At 37.8% G+C, this 23,791-nt stretch overlaps 1 protein-coding gene and 1 pseudogene across 8 annotated transcripts in view; both read left to right on the forward strand.

Moving 5' to 3' along the window:
• Positions 1–358: 358 nt before the first annotated feature.
• Erc1 (ELKS/RAB6-interacting/CAST family member 1) overlaps positions 359–23,791 on the forward strand; it is a 532,578-nt gene continuing 509,145 nt past the window's right edge. For 7 of the 8 annotated variants that reach the window (XM_076854009.1, XM_076854013.1, XM_076854011.1 and 4 more), the window contains exon 1: positions 676–921. The gene's annotated coding sequence lies outside the window, so the exon portion shown is untranslated. Of the gene's footprint in view, positions 506–675; positions 922–23,791 lie in introns of those variants that run through there. The other variant, XM_076854010.1, reaches the window with a different exon arrangement.
• On the forward strand, positions 22,723–23,105 carry LOC143398275 (NADH dehydrogenase [ubiquinone] 1 beta subcomplex subunit 9 pseudogene; annotated as a pseudogene).

Consider the following 23,791-nt stretch of genomic DNA (forward strand, 5'->3'; position numbering starts at 1 on the left):
GGAATAATCTCCAAAGGAAAACCACCTACAGTGGCGAGGGACTTCGGCGATGCCCGCGTGGACAGCCCCGGTCTTTCTTAGCAGCGCACTGCCTCTCCGCGGCACAAAAGCTAAGGGCGAGGAGAAAATCGAACGTCCCTTGGACAAAGGCTGCCCACTGCAGCCGTGACCCTACAGACAACCCCAAGTACTCCCTATGGTGGTGGCGGTGGCCGGATTCCTGTAACGGGCCGCGAAGGAGGGGGTGGGGCGACTGTAAGGTTTGGGAAAGAGGCGAGTCGCTCTTTAGGCTTCCAGCAGTCCACTTCCTACGGCAAGCAGAAGGAGACAAACGCCGCCTCGACTCGCTCCCACCTACCGCCTCTTGCCAGAGCCGCCCTGGCGCTCCCCTCCAGTGGCCGCAGGGCCGTGTGTACACTCCGTGTCTTCGACTTGGCTTTAGCGTCGAATTACCACTGTAGCTCCGAATCACTCTTCTTGCCAGACCCTGTGTCGGCGCGCCCCGGTAGGCGCCCAGATGCAGCGAACCCCGCGTTGCGTTCCCAGGAGGGTGAAGGAAAACAGGGCGGGGAGCCAGGGAAGGAGCACGCGCGTAGCGCGGCCGGGCCTAGGGGCGGGTCTAGGTGTCTCGCGCAGGGGGCGGGGGCGCGGTGACGTCGCGGGTGCCCGGGCCGCGCCGTGGCTGTGGCGGCGGCGGCGGCGGCTGTGGTACTGGCTGCGGCGGGGGCGCTTGGGCGGCAGTGGCAGCAACAGCCCCGAGGAGGGTGAGACGGCCGCGGTGGCGGCAGCTCGGAAGTCGGGCGGGACCTCGCGCTTCCCGCCTGTCGCCGGCGCTGAGGCTTCTGCTTCCCCTACTGGGCTTTTCGCCCCTGGCCCTGGCTGGGCAGGGCAGAGCGCCCCCGGGGAGGGGCGGAGCTGTAGGTGAGGCTTCGGGACCCCCTCCCCCTCCACTGCTGGCTGTGCGGGGCGGGGGGGGGATGGTGAAGTGCGGGAGGGCGGATCCCACCCCAACCCACCCTAGCCCACCGGCGGGCTCCACCCAGCCGAGCTTCGTGATTGGGCGGGAGCTGAGGCGGTGGCGGTGGGGACCTCGGGCTAGGTGGGAGGTGGGGGCTGGAGGCTCTGGGCTCTGGGAGAACCGGGGGTCGCAGAGGTATGAGGTGTGATGTTCCGCGCGAGGTAGTGGGGAAAGAACCCTGTGGTTGGGGTGCGGTCAGGGTGGATCTGTTGGTTTAGATGGTTGATGTAAAATATTGAAGATGATTTTTTTTTGGGGGGGGTGAGGTAGAAGATGAAAGGTTTTATTTCAAAAAGGAGATGAGCTTTGGATGTTGCCTTCGAGCTAGTCGGAGAAGCTTTGCACTAAATCTCACATTTCTACTTTAGCGTCTTGGTTGTTTCATTTTCTTTTCCTGACGGGGTGGGTTGGGGGTCGGGTAGGGAAGAGAATTCCCTTTGGATTGGGTAAATTGTGAGCGTCGATGGATCTGAAGTTTCACACCCAAGAAGAGGGGAGATCTTGGGTTTAAATAACTTCATTCTGGCACCAACCTTTAGGAAATAGGTCTCTTTTACTCATAATTCCTTAAAGGTGTTGTCTTCCAGTTTTCTTTCCTCTGTGCCTAAAAGATCTCTTTATACCACTTAAAATATTTTTTTTCAAAGTCTTTATTCTGGCCTCTTGAGAGGAGGCCTGAGACTCAGATGATTGCTTTGAAAGACATCTTTCGGAGTAGTAGTTGCAGGTGGTTGTTGTTGACTGCTTTGAGTGGGTAAAATGAACAATTTGAACAGTTTTTTTTTTTTTTTAAGGTAATTGTATGAAAAACCCTTAAATGTTTCGAAGCACAGCTGTTTTTTACAGCTTGTTTTTCAGTAGACCTGGACATTTAGAAATTTTGTGTTCAGCACTGAATTCTTGGAGATTGTTTTTATTTCTCAATTGTAGATGTATTTAAGTATTTATTAAACACTTTAAAAATGAAATGGATTTTTTTTAAAGGTAGGTCACACAATTTCTGAGATATGTTCTTAAGGTTAGGTGCTTTGAAATGCTCTAACAACATTTTGGGAGCATGTGTCTCACGTTATTGGAGATGTTACTGAATGAACAGTGTTGAGTGTTGTTCACATTGATGTTCCACAACTTAGGACAGTAAACGTGAATCTTTTCTGGATGCCTGCTTCCTGTTAAATTTCAGTGATCTTACCTATCAGTTAAGCTATTTAAGCTATTTCTGCTTCAGAAAACAGGTCATTTGATAGACATGAATTATATAATGGGTGTTAGTAGGCATGATTCTCAATAATTCATTTATGGAGGAAGAGAAACCGTCATGAGATGGAATTTAAGCAGTGACTTTCCCAAGGCTTACCCAATTTATTTGGGAAAATAGCCAGGGAAGTGCTTTCCTGGAACCTAAGAGAGAAATATACAGATTAGTTACAGTAGTTGCAGATCGTTGCTTTTTTTAAATGCCTACTTACTGAGCAGACAATTTTCCTCTAGCAAATACTTCTGCTTAAAGAGATTTAGAGGAAACAGTATATAATAAATCTATTGAGAATGTGTGTTTCAATTTTTGATTGTAAATTAAATATTAAGCAAGTGTTCGGACAGATTGAATTATAATTTGGTATAGTGACTGATTTTGATTTTAGATGAATTGGAAGAACTTAAAATCCACATATTTCATTTTGGCTTTTATATTATACATTGACCTAATTAATTGGGACAAATATGAACTAAGATATTGGCTGAAGCTTGTGTGTATATACTTCTAAAGTGACTTCTGCATTGTTGGATGTGAGGTGTGATTATTCACTTTGTAAGGATGAAATCATGTATTTTGGGGGAAAGTCCAATTTAGAAGCAATGTAGTAATAAGAATTTCTTATGCCTGAGGAAAAAAACCTACAATTTTTTTTGAAAGGGAGCTACTGGGAATTGAATCCAGGGGCATCTTACCACTGAACTATGTCCCCCACCCATTTTTAAATTTTTATTTTGAGACAAGGTCTCACTGAGTTGTGCAGGCTGGACTTGAACTTGTAGTCTTCCTGCCTTAGCCTCCCAAGTTGTGGGGGTTACAGGTGTGCATTACTGTGCCTGCTACGTTTTATTATTTAAGAAATATTGCTTACTAGTCATTCCTTGTGATTCCTCATTGAATCTGATAAGTTGTTTTTTGTTCTTTATTGCTAAATCCTCAGATTAGTGTGCCAGTTTGTTAATTAAACATTAGTATTGGAAACTTAAAATGAACGTTCTCATGTTAACAGCACTCTGTTTCATACTATGTTTATGCTTTTAGAAGTAGCATGAGAGCTGTTAAATGTACATTTTATGTGTAGTGTATTAGAAACATTGACAGAAAGATCAGGGAGCAAAATATTGTGATTTGTCAAATAATCAGTACACTGATTATCAGTTTTCAGAGAAATGCAAAATAATTTTAACATAGTCATGTCATAGGCTATAATGTGATTCTATCTATGGCTATTCAGGTCTTTCCATGTCTTGGATTGTGTGCTCTTGGAGTCACTGTGCCTGAGTTCAAATCCCGACCTTGCCATTGTATGACCTAAGGCAGACTGTTTAACCTCCGTTTCTTACCCTTAGCCTGTATCTCAGTTTCTTCCTCTGCAAAGTGGGAATAAAAGCAATAATACCTAACTTCTTAGGTTGGTCAAATGAGTTAGTTCTATAGTTACAACAGTCCTGGCACATAATTAGTTGGTTCACTAACATCTTTTGATGTTTTTACCATGAACATTATTCATTTATTTGTTCACTTAATAAATACATATTAAGCATGTATTACCAAGGTATTCTAGGTGTTGGCAGTATAGCAGTGAACAAAGTGGATAAAAATCTGGATCACCTCGGAGCTTTTATCTTAAGTGAGGAAATAGATGGTAAAGTATGTAAATAAACCAGTAAATGAATTTTAGATGCTAGTAAGTGCCATGAAGAGAAATGAAGCAAGAGAGAAGAATAGGGAATGGGGATGAGGGTGCAGGAGGCATGTAGACTAGGAGGGCTTCTAAGTTTGACATTGAGTAAGGTATGGGAACTCCTGTGGAGCATTGATATAATCTGACTTATGCTGTGAAAGAATGGCTCTGACTGTGGTGGGACTTTAGAGCAGGGGTGCTGTGGAGAAGTAAGGCCACTAGTCAGGAAGTTCTTTTACAGTGTTGTAGATGAGAATGGCTCTGACCCAGGTGATAGCCAGAGGAAATGTGAGAAGTGGTTGAAGTTTGGGTCTGTTTTGAGGGTAGACCTATAGTATTTGCTGGTGGTTGGATGTGGGATGTGAGCAAAACAGAAGAGTAAAGAATAACTCAAGTTTTTGGCCTGAAAGACTAGAAGAATGAGGTTGTCAGTAACTGAGATGGAGGTGGCATTTGGTGGAGCATGTTTGGGGAAAACACAAGTTTAGGAAAAATGTCTAGGCTGAGTGAAGAATTTGTCTATTTTCAGCTGACACATGTAAAGTGAAGAGATGTTGAGATCATCAGGGGAATGAATTGAGGTAGAGGAGACATCTGAGCCTTGGGGCACTGACTGATTCATTCATTCTACAGTTACTTAATATGGATGGTTCTAAGTACTCTTTTAGCCATTAGGTCATACAGCAGTGAACAAAGCTGACAGGAACCTCTACTTTCATGGGACTTACCTTCTAGATACACTGGAGGAATGAAGAGTAACCCAACAGACTGAAAAGAGATCTGTGAATAAGGAGGAGAACTCGGGGAGTGTGATGTTGTGGAAGTGGAGGAAAGGAAGTTTTCAAGGAGGGTGGAATGATCAACTGTGTCATCGTTTAAAGATGTGTCAGAGTGTTGAGTAAGAGAATTCTGCTTGACTATGATATCTAGCAATAGATGACTAAATATATTTTATTTTAAATTTTTTTTAGTTGTAGATGAACACAATATCTTTTTTTAAAATATAATTTTTAGTTGTGGGTAGACACAATATCCTTATTTTATTTATTATGTGGTGCTGAGGATCGAACCCGGTTCCCCACATATGGTAGGCAAGCACTCTACCACAGCCACAACTCCTGCCCCTCAGTATCTTTATTTATTTATTTTTATGTGGTGCTGAGAACTGAACCCAGTGCCTCACATTTGCTAGGCAAGTGCTCTACCACTGAGCCACAAACCCAGTCCCTAAATATATTTTAGTGTTAGATGAGACAAATATTAAGAACATTTTAGATTTTTACTTTCCCTGGAATTGGTTTGTTTTCCCCACCAGTACTGGGGATTGAATCCAGAGGCCCTTTACTATTGAGTTACACACTCCAAGTCCTTTTTTATTTTGAGACAGTGTCTTGCTAAGTTGTGGAGTCTGGCCTTTAACTTTTGATCCTCATGATGTAGCCTCCCAAGTAGTGGGATTATAGGCATACATCACTGTACCTGTCCCCTAGATTGGTTTTTAAAAATTACTTCATTCTAGGAGCTGTGGTTGTGGCTCAGTGGTAGAGCACTTGCCTAGCATGTGTGAGACACTGGGTTCGATTCTCAGCACCACATATAAATAAATAAAAAACAGCTAAAATTTTTTTTTAAAAATTACTTCATTTTTTTCAGAACAAAATAGGCAATGCAACTATGTACTTGTAAGAAGGAGATGTACACGGTGTTTATAATCTCTATTACGTATGCTTAACTTTATAAAAATTAGGTATATGTACCAAATCAGAAGATAGAAAAGAATATTGGGGAAGAAGTCTTTTTCCCATCTCTTTTTCCTTGAAGACCATCACTATTCCAGTTTCTTGTTTTACCTCCCAGTACATTCTGTGCAATAATATGGCCTTTAGCTATTCTAATATTACATGAATATACAATATATTTTATCTTCCAATCTAATATTGAACTTTGTTATTATTTTAGGATAGATTATCTGAAAGGTAAGTTTTTGTGCTCTTTTCAAAAGAAATAATGATTATTAGAATCTTACATGGATTCATTAAGTCACATTGGACAGTAATTCTGGTTTTGTAGGCTTGATAGTTTCTTTTCTTTCTTTGGTACCAGGGATTGAACCCAGGGGCGCTTAACCACTGAACTACATCCTCAGCCTTTCTTTATATTTTATTAGAGACAGGGTCTTGCTGAGTTGTTTAGGCCTCACTAAGTTGCTGAGGCTGGCTTGAATTCTCAGTTCTCCTGCCTCAGCCTCCCGCATCACTGGGATTACAGATGTGCACCACCGGTCCTGGCTAGACTTGATAGTTTTATTTCATGCTTTCTTTTTAGAAAATATGAAGTAAAGATAGGATTTCATGAGGACAGCAACTGTTATGTTCTCTATTGAGCAAATAATACGTACTTAGTAAATATTTGAGGAATGAATGTAAAATAGTTCTATTAAGTGAATTCACACCTGATGGAGTGGCTGGATCCAGAAAACAGTTGCTATTGGGTATGAAGAATTCAAGGATCTGATGTTAGATGACCCACCCATGTGTGTATTGAAATGAGCAGAATGAGTAGCAGGAGTGGTGTGGCATAGAGGATTGTGACAACTGTTAAGTTGTTGACCATGTAATGGTGTGGAGAGTGTCCAGGTGGTTATCAGGTCATAGTGAAGAGGTGGAGGTAGAAGACTGTGTTGCTGACTAGCATCAGAGTTAAGAATAAGGATTTTGCCTGGTGTGGTTGCGCAGGCATGTAATCCCAGTGGCTCAGGAGGCTGACGCAGGAGGATCGAGAATTCAAAGTCAGCCTCAGCAATGGTGAAGCACTAAGCAACTTGGTGAGACTCTGTCTCTAAATAAAATACAAAATAGGGCTGGGGATGTGGCTCATGGTTGAGTGCCCCTGAGTTCAATCCCTGGTTGCAAAGAAAAAAAAAAATAAGAGTAAGGATTTTTGTGAGGGTTGAGGAATAATGATCTGTCAGTGTCATTGGGAGAAAGAAAGGTACTAGCTTCATTTTCCAGTATTGGGTATGGCCTGTGAGAGACCAAATAGCTTCCCTTGAAAGGGCTACATGGCAAGAGGTGTCTTGAATTAGAAAGCCAGTTTTCAGTTAAGTCAGAGTTAATGAGGAAATTTTGAGGAGATTGAGACTTTTTAAAGGAGTTTCCATGAGAGTATAGTTTCTACTATATTGGCTTTTATTATCTTCATTTAAACTTAAAAAGTCTTTATCTTAATAGAACTTTTCCAGCTTCATACTTTAGTGTTCTGTTATTCTCTGCTTTGTAGCCAAACTTCTTTGAAAGAATTTTCTTTTTTATTTTTGCAGAGTGAGAAGACATTTTCCAGCTTGATTTCTTTTTTTAATTAAATTCTTTATTTATTCTAATTTGTTATATACAACAGCAGATTGCAATTCATTTCATATTATACATATAGAGCACAATTTTTCAAGTCACTGGTTGTACACAAAGTGTTTTCACACCATTCATGTCTTCATACATGTACTTAGGGTAATACTGTCTAACTCAGTCCACTGTCTTTCCTACCCCCAAGCCCCCTCTCTCCCCTTTGTTCTATCTAAAGTTCCTCCATACTCCCAGCTGTGCCCCCCCCCCCCCCCCCGCCCCATTGCCATTATGAGTCAGTGTTCTCATATCAAAGAAAACATTAGGCTTTTGGTTTTTTGGGATTGGCTTACTTCACTTAGCCATGATTTTATTCTCTCTTAATGCTGAGTAATATTCTATTGTGTATATATGCCAAAGTTTCCCTATCCATTCATCTACTGAGGAGCATCTGGGTTGTTTCCTCAATTTAGCTGTTGTGAATTGTGCTGCTGTGAACATTGATGTGGCTGTGTCCCTATAGTATGCTGTTTTTAAGTCCTTTGAGTATAAACCAAGGAGTTGGGATAGCTGGGTCAAATGGTGGTTCCATTCCAAGTTTTCCAGGGATTCTCCATACTGCTTCTTAGAAAGAATTTTCTACATTTGCTATATATCTCCATTTCTTCACCTTTGATTTTTTTTTTCTCAGCCTATTTCTGTTTTATGTTTGCTCCCACTAGTAGCCAATGAAAATATGAAATTTGAACATCACCAGTGGCTATTTTTCTGTGTCCTATTATTTACCCTCTTAGCAGTCGTGGTAGTTTTCTATTGGTACCTAACATATGATCCCCAAACTTAACAATAACAGAACATTTATAGTTTCATAGTATCTATGGGTCAGGAATTTGGATGTGGTTTGTACCTATGATTCAGGGTCTCTCATCAGGCTGGAGAGGTGTTGACTAAGGCCTCAGTCATCTTAGAGCTAACTCCACTCTACTTCCAGGTTCACTCATGTGGCTACTGGAGTGTTTGTGGGATATTTACTGGAGAAAGGAGTTCTTTGCTGTGTCAGTCTTTGCATAGGATTACTACAACATGGCACCTTGCTTCTCCTATATCAAGACCTTTGTGGTGAAAGAGAGGAGAGAGGAGATATTAGCCAGAGTCTTTTTTTAACCTAATCTTGGAAGTGATGTGCTATCACTATTGCTTCATTGTGTTCATTACAAGAATATCATTAGATCCAACACATTGAAGGTGGAATTTCACAATGACATGAACACTGTGAAGCAGAGATCATTCAGAGCCATTTTCCAGACTGCCTACCACAGCAGCTTTTGACAGTTGATTTTTCCTTCCTTTTTAAAGCTCTGCTCTCTTCTCTTCTCTTTTCTTCCTTCCTTCCTTCCTTTCCTTTTCTTTCCTTTCCTTTCTTCCTTTCTTCCTTTCGATTGAACCCAGGGCCTTGTGCATGTGAGGCAAGCACTCTACCAACTGAGCTATATCCCCAGCCCTAAAGCTCTCTTTTCTCTTGGGGGTCTTCAGAGTATGCTTCTGTTTCTCTTGCTGGTTCCTGGACTCTCTTTCTCAAAAACCTTTTGACTCTTTCTCTACCTGTTCATTAAATGTTTGAATTTTGGGGGGTCATATCATCCCCTCCTCATTTTTCTTCATCTGCTAAGTGTTTGTTTTTCTTTCTTCTGCTTATACCTCTTTCGTGAATTTGAGGACCAATATATCCAGCTTGCTTCTTATTGTTTCCATTTGGATGTTCCTTAAGCTTAATACATCCAGAAGTGAATGTATGCTCTTCCTTTGGTGTTTCTTAATTCATTCAGTGACATCATTGTTTGCTCAAGCCAGAAATAAAGGAGGATGGTCTTTTGATTTTCCCTCTCCACCACTTTCCATTTTACTATTCCTTGATGGTGTGAATATTTTTTTTGTGAGGTATTGCATCCTATGCTGGGTTCCAAGCATTGAATGAGTGTTTTCTATGTGTTTTGATGATTCTTTTCAATCTGTGTTCATAGATTTTGTTTAGGAGTCACATGATCAATCCTCTGCTTCAGAAGGGGGTAGCAACTATTGAACGGTCATTTTTCGTGGTTCACTAAAGAAGGAAAGTAAGCCACTATGTTTCTTTTTTTTTCTTTTGGTACTGGGGATTGCAGTACCTGAGGCTGACTATATCACTCAAAATATTTTTTATTTTGAGACAGGGTATTGGTAAGGTAAGTTGCTGAGGCTGACCTTGAACTTGTCCTCCTCCCTCAGCCTCCTGAATTGTTGGGATTACAGGCATCACCATTGGGCCCACTTTTTTTTTTTTTTTTTTTTCTGATTGTACCGAGAATTGAACCTCAGGCCTTGGGTATACTAGTTAAATGTTCTTCCACTGAGCCATATCACCAGACTTTTTTCATTTTATTTTGGGATGAGGTTTCCCTGAATTATTGAGACTGTCCTTGAACTTGATGTTCTTTACCCTTAGAATCTTGGTTATCTTAGATTACAGGTGCCAGATATATTATGTGATGAATGGACAATTTCATCATTTATTATATTATTATTATTACTATTATTTTTACTAATTATGACGTAGTATTAAACAAATATGTAAGAGTTACTTGAACACAATACTTGGACAGTGGAGCCGATAGTCTAGATAGCCACTGAGTGATAATGGATGGGTTGCATATACTGCTTAGATTCATTGGACAAAAAACCTAGTCTCTTGATTTTTGGGAAAACCTCTTTTGGGAAATGCTTATTCAGACTTCTTTAGTTTTCTGTTTGTCTTTCTATTTAATTTTTAGGAGTTTTCTTATGTTTTGGATATAAGCCCTTGGATTACTTGTGTTGCAAATATTCATTCTGTAGTTTTCCATTTTGGTTCTCTCTCTTTTTTTATACTATTTTTTTACTTGTCAATGGACCTTTTATTTTTTACTTATTGATATGTGGTGCTGAGAATCGAATCCAGTGCCTCCCACATGCTAGGCAAGCGCTCTGCCACTGAGCCATAACTCCAGCCCCTGTTTTGGTTCTCTTTAATGGTATTTTTGAAATACAAGAGATTTGAATTTTCATGTAGTCCAAATAATTTGAACCTTTTTGGTTAGTGCTTTTAATGTCCTGTTTAAGAAATCTTTTTTTTTTTTTTCTTTTTGGACCAGGGATTGAACTCAGGGGTGCTTAATCACTGAGCCACATCACCAGCCCATTTTTTTTTCTATTTTATTTACAGATAGGGTCTCGCTGAGGTACTAGCACCTCACTAAATTCCTGAGGCTAGCTTTGAACTCAAAATCCTCCTGCCTCAGCCTCCTGAGCCACTCACTGGGATTACAGACATGCACTGCACCCGCCTCTGTTTAAGAAATCTTTCTTGCTGGGTACAATATCACAAACCTGTAATCTTTTTTTTTAATATATATTTTTAGTTATAGATGGATGCAATATCTTTATTTCGTTTATTCATTTTTTTTTTAATGTGGTGCTGATGATCGAACCCAGTGCCTCACATGTGCGAGGCAAGTGCTCTGCTACTGAGCCACACAACTCCAGCTCCACACCTGTAATCTTTGCAGTCTAGACTTCTAACCCAGCCTGTGGCCAGCTTTGGCAACTTAGTAAGACCCTCAGTAACTTCATAAGATGCTATCTTAAAATAGAAGAACTGGGGAAGTAGCTCAATGGTAATGCACCTTAGGTTAAATCTTCAGTACCAAACCACCCACCAGCAACAAAAACCACATCTTTCTCTACAATCATGAAGTTTTTCTCTTTAATAATTTTGTGGCGTGTCATTGTTATGCCTTTATGTGGACTGCTATAATTGACTTTTGTGTATGCTCTGATGTAGAAGTTGAGGTTAAAATTTTCCTCTTCTGGTTGACTGATTTAGCACCATTTATTGACAGTTCCTTTTTTTCCCTACTGCTTTGTAATAAATCAGATTCTCTCCTTTGTTACATTGTTTTCTGTTTCTTGGCTAGTGCCATACCTTCTTAGTTACTGTAGTATTATAGAATGTTTTAATATCTGTAGAGGAAGCCCTCTCATGTTTTTTAAGAATGTCTGCTTGATGTTCAGTATCTGTCAGTGACTATAATGTCAGTAATTAAGACAGCATGGAATTGGTATAGGAAGAGATAGATAAAAAAATAAACCCAGACAAAAGTAACCAAATAATTTAGTGAGGGAAAGACAGTCTTTTCAAGAAAAGTACTGTACAAAAACATTAATCTGAAACTTTACCTCATAGAACTTAGAATTGAGAGAATCTTCCTTTTGTCCTTCCTGCCTTGAGTTGGGGTCTTGGTACATTGCCTAGGCTGATCTTGAAATTGTGGGCTTTGTGATCCTTCTGCCATAGTCTCCTTAGTACTTGGGAGTGCAGGTGTGCACTACCCTATCTCGTTAGGATTTCTTAGATATGGATACCAAAAGTGTATTTCATAAAGAAAGAAAGAAAAAAAGGGAATAAATTGATCTTTATCAAAATTAAAAGAGATCATTAAGAAAATAAAAAAACAAACCACAGAATGAGAAAATACTTGCAAATCATGTAGTTGAATAAAGGACTTGCATCTAGAACATATGAAGTCTTACTTCTGCATACTAAGACAAATAACTCTCCCTGAAAAATGGACAAAAAATTTGAATAAACACTTCACTGACTTAGTAATAAACACTTCAGATCAATGCTTACCATCATTAGATATGAGCTACCACAAGAAGATACAGCTGGACACCCACAAAGAATGGCTGAAATCAAAAGATCATCTCTGAGATAGAGTTGGCCAGGATATACAGAAACTGGTATTCTGAAATAATTTGGTGCTAGGGATGGAATCCAGGGCCACACATGTGCTAGGCCAGTGCTCTAATACTTTCTTTTTCTAAACTATTTAAAATTATTTATTTTATTTTTTGGTACCGGGGATTGAACTTGGTTCGGGTATTTTACCACTGAGCTATTTCCTCAGTCCTTTTAATTTTTTTATTTTGAGACAGGGTCCTGCTAAATTGCTGAAACTGACCTTGAATTTGAGTGCTCTTGTCTCAGGCTTCTGAATTGCTGGGATTATAGGTGTGTGCCACTGTGACCATCTGTTAATTTTGATATAGCATCTTACTACATTGCCTAGGCTGGACTTAAATTCGTAATCCTCCTGCTTCAGGCTTTCAAGTAGGTGGGATTATAGGCATGTGCCATGATTCCCGACTTTTTCTGATAATGTTTAATTTTGATAGAGCAGCAATTTTTATGTGGTTTTTTTGAAAATGGGCAGAAATTATTTCTGATGTTTAAACTCATAATTCCAATAAAGTACAAATATAACAGTGTTACATTTCCATATTATAAGTATGTATCTGTATACTGTATTTTGTTTTAATTTTTGCAGTAAGTGGGGATTGAATCCAAGGCCTTGCCACATGCTAGACAAGTGCTCTACCACTAAGTCACATCCTCATGCCTGTATTGATAGATTGAGTGGTGTTAGGGCTTGAACTCAGGACCTCACACATGCTAAGTGAGTGCTCTGCCACTCAGCAATACCCACAGCCCCTTGTACTATATTTTAAGTTACATATCAGGATCTTTGAAGAGTTGAAAATTAGGGATTGATTTGTAGCCTACTCACATTAAAATTCTTTTAAATTGTTTAGAAAAGATACCTGTTTTATAAAATTTTAATTTTTGTTTTTTACAAAATTTTATAGTTGTTCTAGAATACACATCTAAGCCAGGAATGGTGTTTGTGTGCTTATAGTTATAGCTATTTAGGAGACTGAATCTGGAGAATTGCTTGATCCCAGGAGTTTGAGACAGCCTGGGCAACATAGTGAGATCCTACTTAATACTTCATTTGTGTACTCTTGACTGTATTGTGGCAACATAATGTTTGAGACACTTGTCTCTGCCCTGAGGATGCTGGTGATGGGAGGGAGACAAGTAAACATGCAATTATAATAGCATGTAATAAGTGTTAATGATATGGACAAGAAGAGGAAGGTGGAAAGCATGGGAAAGATGAGGTTTGAGATTGGATTTTGATGATGAAGGACTTTGTAAACCATGTTAGGATTGAAATTTTGCCTTGAGGTTATAGCAAGACTTTGGAGATTTTTTTTGGGGGGTGGGGTGGGGAGTACTCAGGGCCACATCCCCAGCCCTATTTTTTGTCTTTTATTTAGACACAGAATATCACTAGGTTGCTTAGAGCCTTGCATTGCTGAGGCTGGCTTTGAATTTACGATCCTCCTGTGTGCCACTGCACCCACCGACTTTGGAGATTTGTGGGTAAAGGAAATAACAGGTTTATATTTGCTTTTTACAAAGAGTAGATAGGAGAAATCTAAGTGAGGAAGTCAAGTCGGAGACTGTGGCTTTACTCCTGGTAAAGAATGAAAACTGAAGCAGTAACAGTGGAGATAGAGAAGCATACAAAATTGAAAGATTTAAGAAACACAGAACTGTGTAATTCATTATTGTGTGTGTGTGTAGTTTTGTGAAGCAAAAACTGGTGTTGGGCAGGAGGAGGCTAAGGTGACTCCAGACTTGGAGCACCTAGGCAAAGAATAGTACTGATAACTATAGTAGCCATATGACTGTTTAATTGTTAAATCTAACTAATTAAGTGAAATAAGATATAAAATTCAGGTCTTCAGTTGGACTAGCCACACAAATATTGAATGACATACGTATTAAATAATTATTTAAAAAATTAAATAATTTCCAGAGTTCTACAAAATCATATTTTAGTGTATCCAGAGAGATTTAAGCAGAAAAATGTATCTGGTTATATATGCTTAATAGCCAGATGGGACATGTGGCTTCTTTTTTTTGACAGTGCAGAAATAGAAGATTTCTGTTGTCATAGAAAGTTCTTCTGGACTGTACTGGTCTAGTTTTTGGTATCTACTTCCTTTTTCTCAGAAAAGTCAAGAGTAGCAGATTATATTCTCCAGTCTCCTGAGCACTGTGACTCCACAACATTTGGTTGTAATATATGGTTAATCACAGATTCTATTAGACAGTGTCATCATCATCATCACTAAATCATCATTACTTGTAGAACTTTTTCCTTAATCAGAGAAGGTTCTATTAGATAGTTCTGAGTGAGATAGTGATGTTTTTCATGACAGTAGTGGTAGGGTAATAGCAGTCTGTACAAAGTACTCTCCAATAGGAATATGAATCACATAGGTAATTTAAAAAATTTATATTTTTAAGATGCTATGTTAATCTAAGTCAGACTGGTCATGAACTCCTTGCCTAATCGGATTCTCCTGCCTCAGCCTCCTTAGTAGCTGGGACTGCAGGTGTATACCTTCATGACTGGCTTTAATTAAAAAAAAATTAAAGAATTAAACAATTAGAGTTTTAAACTTTATAGTTATTTTACTTAACCTACTATATCCAAAATCCATTTCAAGATATTGAAAGATATATTAAAATTTAGAGAGCTATACACATTATTTCTTCATATTGGGTCTTTGAAATCAATTGTGAACTTACACAACATAAATTCAAATTCTAATTTTTTATCAGAAATATCCTATCTGTATTTAGATCTGTAAATAATGAAATTTACAGTTGAAAAAGTGATTCACATACCAACTCTAATCATGCTTAAAATTTTTCCAATAACTGAGCTGAATTTCAGTTTTTTAAATTTAAATTTTAATTATAATTAAATAGAAGAAAAAATTTCATTAATTCATTTGTTGGTCTCACTAGCTATGTTTCAAGTACTTAGAAGCTGCATATGGCGAGTGGCTACTGTTTTAGTGCAGCCCAGGAATAACAGTGCATTCATTTGATAGTTGGAAGTTCAGGCTTAGAGCTCAAAAAGGTACTGAAACAGATTAGCAGATTATGAAACAGATTATGGGAGAAGGACTTTGAGGAACAAGAGTTTGTGATTTGGAACAAACTAATTTTAACCTCTCTGACCCATTTAAAAAAGATCTATAAATGCACCTTGGTGAGAGTAAAATAGTAGATGAATATGCAGTATATTGTTTTAGCTACAAATATGACTTTAGAGTTAGATAAATACGTGATCTTAGGTGTCTTACTGATCCTTTCTGACTTGTAGTTTTCTTATCTATAAATGGGATAATAACATTTCTCTTAAAAGGTTGTGGAAATGGCTAAACGAACTATTCTGGCAAGTATTGACTGCAATTAATACATACTATATTTCCTCATTTCAAGTTTACACTTTCTTTTTTTAATGAATTATCTATTTTTTTACTATACCTTTTTTTTATTTATTTGTTTTCATGTAGTGCTGAGGATTGAACCTAGTGCCTCACACGTGTGAGGCATGCACTCTACCGCTGAGCCACAACCCCAGCTCCTTGCCCTTTCTTTTTTGTGGAATTTATCATCAACTTAATAAATCATTCTTTTTAGGAAAGAAGGAAACCTACATTAGTTATACATATTAATTATAAACTGAACACCACTTTCAGGTACTTTAAAATATGAAAAAAATGTGTATTTTAAAGTAGAAAATATTGTAATATTGAGAAGTTCTTACTATGAATCAGCTACTATGTTAAAGACATTATATGATGATGTATAAGGCTTTTAAAAAATGTGCAGTGTAACATTTCTGTTGTGATGTTTCACTTAAGTAGATCTTTAATAAAAAATCTATTTTAATTTTGGAAACTTTGAAACATGCAGCTCCTGTTCTTAGTTATTCCATGAAGCACTGCATTCTGTTTGAATATCTTTGGGTATTCTTAAATTTGTGATTTCATGGTACTTTGGGCTAAAGCTATAGAATTAAAAATTCTGTAATTTTTAATTTGTATGTATACATGTAAAGAATTATACTTTCAAAATATTCATTGGTAGAGTTTATTGAGATGGTACCACAGAAGAGAAAATGGACTCTTCCTGGTTGAGGAGAAAGGAATTGTGACTTTTAATGGCTCTGCAAATCCCTTTTCCAAGGTCTTTTCCTTAAGTCCCACCTTATGCTTTGTAACTGACAGTGTGCCATTCAACCACTGCCTTAGAAAGATCACCACTTGCATTGTATACATAGCTTGTTCTAGGGAATCTTACTACTTTCTTCACAGTGTTTTCTAATATATCCATTCATGTTTGAAATAATATTAGGTATTTTGCATCTGTATTGGAAATAATGAAATTTATTATATGTTTAGGGCCAACAGGTAGTTCTGATATTATGTGCTAATGCTCTTTGATGGTGTTAGCTGAAAGTGTTGTGTGGGGAATGATTTTGAGACCAGGTACAAAAAGAGGAAATGCTCAGATTGGATTACAATGGCTTTTTTCTTTTGTTTCTGTTTAAATCTTTTTAATCTTTTTCTTTTTTAAAATAGCAATATATACCTACTTGGCATACTTGGAAAACTATTAGGAAAGTAAACATTTTCTCCCATTGTTTAGCTATGTTTAAATATGGATATTTGCAAATTTGGGATTATTTTGCATGTTAAAATTATATCCTTTTTCATTTTCTGTATTATAAATATTTTTTCATCTTAGATATTTTTTCCTTGGTACCATGGATTGAACCCAGCAGTGCTTTACCACTGATCCGCACCCCTAACCGTTTTTTATTATTTATTTATTTTTAAAATATTTTTAAAATTTGTAGTTGGACACAATACCTTTATTTTATTTTTTTATTTTTATGTGGTTCTCAGGATCAAACCTGGCGCCTCCCTCGCATGTGCTAGGCAAGCACTTTATAGTCAAGCCTCAACTCTAGCCCCTTATTTTTTTTTCCATCTTTTAAAAATTTTTATTATTTAGTTGTTAGCCCCCTATTTTTTATTTTGAGACAGAGTCTCCCTATTGAATTTGTGATTGTACTATTTTGACCTAACCACATCTCTGGAATTATAGGTGTGTGCCCCCATGCCTGGCTCATGTCAGCTATTTCTTGTAAATTTATTTTTTGTAGGCTGCATGCTAGTTTTAAACATTTCACTTTTAAAACATTTCCTAAAGAGATGAGTACCAATAAAGCTGGTATGTTTTTACTTGATGAAGTTTTTTCTGCATTTTTCTCTTCATGGAATTAATTTCTGAATCAGGAGAGATGAAAAACCTATCCCTCCCTCCCCCCATATATGGCATTGAATGTAGTGGCTTCTACCCCTGAGCCACTTCCTCTAAATATATTTTATTTAGAGGCCTGGTTTCCTTAAGTTGTTGAGGCTGACCTTGACCTTGACTTAGACCTTGAACTTGCCCTCCTCAGCCTCAGGAGCAGCTAGGATTACAAGTTTATGTCAACCATGCTGCCTGAAAAGATATGAATATCCTTAAGATCCTTAACTCATTTTCAAATTTTTTGCCTTCCAAATACTTTTAGGAAAGAAAAAGTTCTCGGATACCTATAATTTTTAGTACTTTTAAAAATTATGAAATGTTTCCTACTTGCAAAAGAAGAATTGTATAATTTGTAACAGTGTACTTATTGCCTACCTTAAAAAATAAAATATTACAAAATTAGAACTTCTTTTTATAGCTTTCTCATTATAAGTTTCTTTATTTATGAAAAATGATGTCAGTATTAAACCTTAACCAATGATACAGGTGGATGTTGAAGATCTTTTAGTCCGGAATTTTGAATTTCTCAGTTGTAGGAAGGTGATACGATGCATATACTATCTATTACCTAACTTTTTAAGGAGTTTCAGGAGATTCTTCCTAATTCCTTCATCAGATACTTTGGTATTTTTGTATTGGTTCAGTTCTGGTTTTGCCTCCACATTAGTTACAAAATTTTGGATTTTCATGTTTTTGGAATGGGTTTGTGAATAATATTTATGAACAAGTGCATAATGTAGTTTTTAAGATCAGGGTCTCACTGTATTGCCTCGGCAGGTCTGCAACTGCTGCGCTCAAGTGATCTTAACTTAGCCTCCCTGGTAGCTGGGACTATAGGCATGTAGTTCCATACCTGGCTGATATTTGTGGTAAAATTTGTTGAACTTTTGTTGAACTGATCATAATTTAGGATGAGATGTGGTATAAAATGCAAGCTGATCAACATTGCCATTTGATATTTTAGGATTTTAAAAACCCAGGATTTTAGCTGGGCGTGGTGGCACATGCCTGTAATTCCAGCCTTTCAGGATGCTGAGGCAGAGGATTGCAAGTTCAAAGCCAGCTTCAGCAACTCAGTGAGGCCCTAAGCAACTCACTGAAATCCTGTCTCTAAATAAAATATCAGAAGGGCTGGTGAATGTGGCTCAATGGTTAAGTACCCTGGGTTTAATCCCTGGTGCCAAAACAAAACAAAACACTCCACAAAACAAAAAACAAAAAACAAAACAAAACAAACAAAAAAAAACCACTCAACAAAAAACCCCCAGGATGTTAATAAGAATGAGTTATGGGGGAAGACTCTTGAACTAAGTGGCATAAAATTGTTGAGATAAGTAGAGAACAGCTATGATTAGCAACCTTGTATTTACTTTTTTAAATATCTTCTTGACCAGTATTTGTAATGGTGAGAACTTTGTTGGAGCTTACAATTACCTTGATTAACTGATTGATAAGAATTATTAAAAACTGTAATTAACCTGATTGTAACTGAGTTACTCACCCTTCCATAAAAAGGGATGAAATGCTAACAGCATCAAGTGTTAAGATTGTTCCTTTAAATTGGTAATATCATTGTTGCTCCTAGCAATCGTTCTCTTTCAGATGAATATGCCACTGCGACAGTGTTTCTTTAGCCAATGTCCTGTAGTTTTGCATGTCTAGTTAATATAGGGGAATCAGATTAAGATCATAGAATCAGATGCATGGTGTTAGCAAACCTCATATTATTAAATCATATCATGAGGGTAGAAGCAGAGACATCTGCTTTCTTTAATGTGCAGTTTTTTTTGTTTTTTTTTTTAAACCTTGTACTACTCACAAAGATGTTACCAATCAGCATCAGGGCATAACATCTATTAATTATTATTTAAGTGAGTGCTGTGAGGTCCTTACTTAAACCCTTAGTCTATATAGTGAGACTGTTTTTTTTTAAAAAAATATTTTGTAGTTGTAGGTGGACACAATACCTTTATTTTTATTTATTTATTTTTTTATGTGGTGCTGAGGATCGAACCCAGGGCCTCGCACATGCTAGTCAAGTGCTCTACCACAGAGCCACGACCCCAGCCCCGAGACTATTTTTTTTTTAATGTGAAAGTAATACATGCTCATTGTTAAAAAAAAAAAAAAGAAAAGAAAAGAAAATAATGCATATAGAACCAGGTGTAATCAGTGACTTGGGAGGCTAAGGCAGGAGGATTACAAGTTCAAAGCCAGACCCTATCTCCAAATAAATAAAAAGGGCTGGGGATGTTGGCCCAGTGGTTTTGCTCCCTGGGTTCAATCCTTGATACCAAAAATAAACAAAACCCCTAAAACATATAGGCAAGGGAAAAAGTGTCTATCTGGGCTTTCTGAAGTTGCTTGTTGGAGTTGCTTAGGAATGTAGCTGAATGGTAGAGTGCTTGCCTAGTGTCCATAAGATCATTGGTTCTATCCCTAGCACCTAAGGAGGGGAAAAAAAAAAAAGAAATAGCTTGTTGGGGCTGGGATTGTGGCTCAGCGGTAGAGCACTTGCGTAGCATGTGCGAGGCCCTGGATTCGATCCTCAGCACCACATTTAAAAAAATAAATAAATAAAATAAAAGATATTGTGTCCAACTACAACTTAAAAAATCCAAATCATTAAAAAAATAGCTTGTTACTATCTAAACTTTCTGGTATGTACACAGACACTTATGTTTATCCTTTTTGTATTCAAACCATTGTATTATTCTATAACATTTTCTTTTCTATTTCACATTGTATTCTAGTTGTCTTGGCATGTTAAGATACACTTATTTGAAAATTTCATTAATTGTATTTTAGATTTGGAGATAACATAATTTGTTTAACCTATCCCTTGTTGGAAATTTAAGTGTTTTTTTTTTTTTAATTTTTATTTTGACATAGGGTCTTGCCAAGTTGCTTAGGGTGTCTCTAAATTGGTGAGGCTGGCTTTGAACTTGCATTCTTCCTGTCTCAGCCTCCTGAGTTGCTGGGATTACAGGTGTGCATCACTTTGCTTGACTGTTCTCTCTTCTTGATGGTACAAACAATACAGTAATTGAACATCCTGCACATATATTCTTAAACCTGTGAAAACATCTTATGGAGAATATTTTAAAAAGTAAAACTTGTAGTTCTAATGGTATGCACATTTCAAATATTGATAAGATTATGCCAGATTGTACTTAAAAGGGATTTGTAAATTTTGGTCTATTGTTAATCTTTTCATAGAGAGCTTAAGATAGTAGCATATTTCTTGCCCCTAGTAATATTACTGGCCCTTGGAGAAAATGAGCAGAATCTTTTTTTTTGACTAATTCTTTTTTTTTTTTTTTAATAAGCTTGCTTGCTTATTTATTTATTTAATGTGGTGCTGAGAATGGAACCCAGTGCCTCACACCTGCTAGGCAAGTGCTCTACCACTGAGCCACAACCCCAGCCAGAGCAGAATCTTTAAAAACGTTTAAAGACAATATTTAGTTAAACTCATTTTCTGAGAATACATGCTAATTGCAGTAGGTTGGACTAGTAATTTTGAGATTTAGGTCAGAATTTTACTTATGGTACTTTAAATAGCTAATGGGTAGTGTATTATATTTTCTGGTTCAACTTATGAATATCTCATAGCTCATCCACATCAGCCTATTCAGTTGTAATTAACTTGGAATAGGTTACTAGGTTACTGGTAAAGAATTTTCTAGTTTGTCTTATGAATATGTGGTGTTCTTTTGGAGATCCAGGTCATTGAGAGCTAATATTATCCTTCTTTCTCATCTCTGAGGAACAAGTTAGAGACTGCTGTCTGCAGTTTCATATTATGCTTGTAGCTATTTGTGGGGAGAGTGAGAATTAAAGGCTACATACAATCATTGTGTGTAGAAGTATTTTTATTTTTAGACCTTTGAGTATATTCTAGGATTTGGAGTGGGTGTAGAGGGGCTAGGCTGGGGAACATGTTCTCTGTTAGTATGTGCTTAACTGTTGAATCAATGCTTTTCTCGTAGGGAAAAGTGATAGTGGAAATTTTGAGCATTCTTTTTGTATTTTTCATGACCTACCTGATAAATTTGGTAGTGGAGTTTTAGTGACCAGGTCTGAATTCAGTTTTGTTGTTTTTCTATTTTAAGAATTCATTGAGGGCTGTAGTTCAGTGGTAGAACGCTTGCCTAGCATGTGTGAGGCCCTGGGTTTGATCCTCAGCACCTTGTAAAAATAATTAAAATAAAGGTATTATGTCCAATTACAACTAAAGAATAAATATTAAAAAAAGAATTCATTGAGATTACGTAAGGAATATGAAAAGTAGGATTTAGGATATTAAGAAAACACCCTAGATGGGAAAATAATTGATCTCTTCACAACTATTTCTCTTCCACTTTCCACACTGAAGACCACATACTATTTGATTCCATTTACTTGAAATGTTCAGAATAGGCCCTGCTGTAGATCTAGGAAATAGATTATTAGTTGCCAGGGCCTGAGGACTTGAAATTGGTGTTTATGGATTTGCGGGGTCTTTTTTATCAATGATGTTAATATTTATTTTTTATGGTACTGGAGATTGAATCCAAGATTGGTCTGCTACTGAACTATACTCCTTAGGACTGCCCCTCCACCCTTCTTTAAAATTTTGAAACAAGTTCTTTCTAGGTTGCTGAGGCTGGCCTTGAATTTGCTGTCCTCGCCTCAGCCTTCCAAGTCCCTGGGATTACAGGCATGTACCACCCCCAGCTTCAGTGAGATAAATATTCTGTAATTAGATAGTGGTAATGGTTGTGAATGTAGTTGGCTCTCTGTATCTGCAGGTTCTGCATTTGCAGATCTCAACCAACTGCTGATAAAAAATATTCAGAAAAAAGTTATTTGTATTGAATATGTACTCACTTGTTTCATTATTTTCTAAATAACACAACTACCTCCATATTATTTACATTATATTAGGTATTATAAATGATTTAGAAATGATTTAAAGTACAATGCGAGGGTGGGCATAGGTTACATTCAAGTATACCATTTTATAATGAGAGATTGGAGTATTATGGATTTTGGTATCCATGAGAGTTCTTAGAATCAGTCCCTTACAGATACTAAAAGCCACTGCATTGTATAAATTATAAAGTGAAATGGTGAATTTTGTGATATGACGTGTAAAAAAAAATGCTGAAACAAAAATGAAAAGGCAGGTGGCTTCTAAAGGAGAGCAGGGCATCATGGTGTTCTTGTGCAGGGTGCCTTTCTGACCCACCAGCCAAAGATGTTGTGGCTTTATAAGGGGCTGCTGCGTTAGAGTCATGGTGTGTCCACAGGGACAAGTACTGGTACTTTGCGTGTATGATGAGAGGCTGGTTTGAAGAACATAGAGTGAATGCCACCCAGTGGTTGAGGGAGGCAGAAGAAGAGTTCTGGCACAGTCAGTACCCATATCCCTGATTCTCCTGGGGGCACTTCCTATGAGAGATATGAGTGCTACAAGACTCCAGAATAGTGCTTAAATCACTGGCATCTTTCTGAGAAGGCATTGTATCCTGATTACTTTGCCAAGACAGTGCAGTGGAGAAAACTGAAAGGAAAGCTGGGGGAGAGAGGTTAAGCAGCTACAGGAGGAAACCCCACTTGATGGTCCTAAAACGGAAGCTTTGCCTCCTACCAGGAAAGAAGGTGATCTGTCTTCACTGTGGTAGCATATCGTGACCAGACCCCAGGAGTGGCCCATGTAGAGAGAGAAGAGAGATATAGACACCTCACTATTCATGCTTGCAAGTGAAATAAGTTATAGAACATACACGTGCCCTAGTAAAAATAAATATGGAAAAAAATGAAAAGGCATACAAAACATATTGATTCTCACAGAGGTATGGTGGGGGAAAAACAGAGCTTTAGAATAAGGAAATTTTCTCTCTTTTTTGTTTTTTTTAGTATTCGGGATTGAACCCAGGGGGTAACATGAGCTACACTTTTCAGTCCTTTTTAATTTTTGTTTTGAGACAGGATCTTGCTAAGTTGCTAAGTCTGGCCTTGAACTTGCCATCCTCCTGCCTCAGGTTCTTGAGTCACAGATTATAGGCATGTCCTGTGAATATGGAACTTTTATCAAACCATCACTGCTCCTCTAGGGTTTCCAATATGCCTCTGACTTTTACCTCCAGAATCTCTATATCATAGTGAATGGCTGTTATTGATTACACTGTGTAACATTCCTTAAATATGTTGGGCTTGTAAAATAAAACTGGGCATCATCAATAGATTAGAAAAAGAAGGGCTGGGGATGTGGCTCAAGTGGTGGCGCTCGCCTGGCATGCGTGGGACCCTGGGTTTGATCCTCAATACCACATAAAAATAAAAAATAAATATATTTTAAAAAAAAAAGAAAAAAGAAGACCATACAGTAAAGGAGGCCACTTAA

Source organism: Callospermophilus lateralis, chromosome 4 (assembly GCF_048772815.1).
Source record: "Callospermophilus lateralis isolate mCalLat2 chromosome 4, mCalLat2.hap1, whole genome shotgun sequence".
Classification (NCBI taxonomy): domain Eukaryota; kingdom Metazoa; phylum Chordata; class Mammalia; order Rodentia; family Sciuridae; genus Callospermophilus; species Callospermophilus lateralis.